Consider the following 2,500-nt stretch of genomic DNA (forward strand, 5'->3'; position numbering starts at 1 on the left):
GTATGTATCTACTTATATGTTCTGGCTTTTGTTCTGTATGTTTGTGTTTGATGTGTCTGTGTTTGTCTTTTAGTGCGTGTATGTGTGTGCGTCATTTATGTGTATGTGTTACGCTTTGAATATCTCATGTTACTGAAATTTGAAACGGATAATGATAATAGTAATAACAACAGTGATATTTATGATAAATAGATTACAAGGAATTATCTCCATGACAGTAATTTTACTCACATGAAAAAGTATCAAAAAAGTATTACACAAAGTCAGGTCAATCACAGTATCACAGTACTTTTTTTTTTCTTCTTCCTCTATTAAATTCTGAAATACATGTCCATTGAGGATAGGTGGGTATTAATGATCTGTTTAAAAATCCATTATCACCTGATTCTGAAATGTGCGTACCGCGAGAACATTATGCAAATCAAGTTTCTAGATCTGTTCAAAAAAACATCTGCCTTGTTTATAACGACAAACGATTTAGAGTGAGTGGCATCGTCATTGGAAATTTAAGACTGATGACTTTAACATTACCATTGTTATCATTATTTTCTGTTTTTAGTGCAAGTAGAGAAGAATGGCAGATATTTATTGATTGATGAGGTTTTTGGATTAACATGTCAAAAGTTGATACCAAAGGCAGTATGTTCATGTTATTATTACCGGAACATTTTTATAAACCTGTATATGTAATTGACATTTTGCATGATAAACAATCTATATACTTAAGATATAACTGACATATCATAACTGAACATCCCGAGACACCTTACTGTTTAAATAAAAAATTTACATTATATATATATATATATATTTTTTTTTTTTAATGAATAGGTGCGAAAGTTCCCAGGGCATTTGTACGTGTGACAAAACCAGACTTACGTGAGTGTGCTGTAATAATTCTGCGTGTTAGGGGAGAGGGGAGAGGAGAGAGGAGAGAGAGAGAATGTGTGTCACTTTACATAATATTTTTTTAAAAAGTGCGTTTCAAAATTTCATAATCAAATTCTTCTCTAACTAACAAAAAAGAGAGATGAAATAGGTATGAATGAGCATTAATTGGCAAAAGCCGGATGTGTCCTTAAGCCTCCGTCACCACGTATTCCCGATGAAGCTTGTGATATCGAAACACCAATTACAGATCTCTCCTCGTGAAAGTTTTCATTCTCACCAATGCGATAATTCTTTCGGTCTGATTTAAATACCATTGCATCAACACCTAAGTAACCACAAAATTTTGGTATTTTTTGCACCAAATGGCTTTCAGCTCTGCAATGGATAGTGATTGCACATTCATTGCATATGCAAGATTTTTTTCATCAAAGTGTATGATCGTGTAGCTATTTTCACAGCATATATTGTTGATTAAACTTTTGAATCATCGCCCAATGTTGCGGGGAAAGATTTTCTTTGCGAACAGGAAAGGAAGACAATACCTTTCATTTATCTAATACAATTCCATGAATGGTTCCAGTGTGTGTGTATGTGTGTGCTTGAGTGTCTCTCTCTCTCTTTCGCTTTTTTTCTTTCAGTCTCTCTCTTTCTCTCTCTCACTCTCTCTTTCTCATTCCCCCCCTCCCTCTCTCTCTCTCTCTCTCTCTCTCTCTCTATCTATCTATCTATCAATCTATCTATCTCTATTTCTCTCTCTCTCTCTCTCTCTCTCTCTCTCTCTCTCTCTCTCTCTCTCTCTCTCTTCCTCTCTCTCTCTCTCTCTCTCTCTCTATACTATAATATATATATATATATATATATATATATATATATATATATATATATATATATATATATATATATATATACATATATATATATGACTTGCAAAATCCTCTTTCGTGTTGATAAATGGCAGATAAACCCACTATACACAAAACAGATTTATTGAAAATGAGTCTCATTTTCAATAAATCTGTTTTGTGTATAGTGGGTTTATCTGCCATATATATATATATATATAATATATATATATATATATATATATATATATATATATATATATATCTATATATAGATATATATATATATATATAAATTCCAGACACAAACTTATTCCACGGAATCTTAACAATCCCAAACCTCCATAAACCTCCACTCTGGCCACATTTACAGAAGAAAAACCTTGAGAACAAAAGTCATTCCTCGAATACTTTCACACAAACTGACTCGTTTGCTAGTTGTATGTGGCCACTAGATAACACGTGGCCTGTAATCAACTTTGCTGACTATCAATATAACTTTGCTAAATTATTTTTGCATTGTATTATGAGGGAACAGTTGAGGTTTCTCATTATGTATTTTTTGTTCATTTATGAAATGGTTGGCGTGTTCTGCATTTTTCTTTGATATTATTTTTTTTCGAGTTTTTTTTCTCTTCTTTTTTTTTGGGGGGGCAGAGGTCTTTTTATGGTGTGATACGAAAACAGACAGAAATATGATGATATGAAGAAAGAAGTATGATAAAAAGGGATAAAGAGAGTAGGAAAAAAAAAGAAAAAGTGTGTAA

Source organism: Penaeus japonicus, unplaced genomic scaffold (genome assembly GCF_977035675.1).
Source record: "Penaeus japonicus unplaced genomic scaffold, GWHDUDI00000001_assembly GWHDUDI00000009, whole genome shotgun sequence".
In the NCBI taxonomy this organism is placed as follows: Eukaryota; Metazoa; Arthropoda; class Malacostraca; order Decapoda; family Penaeidae; genus Penaeus; species Penaeus japonicus.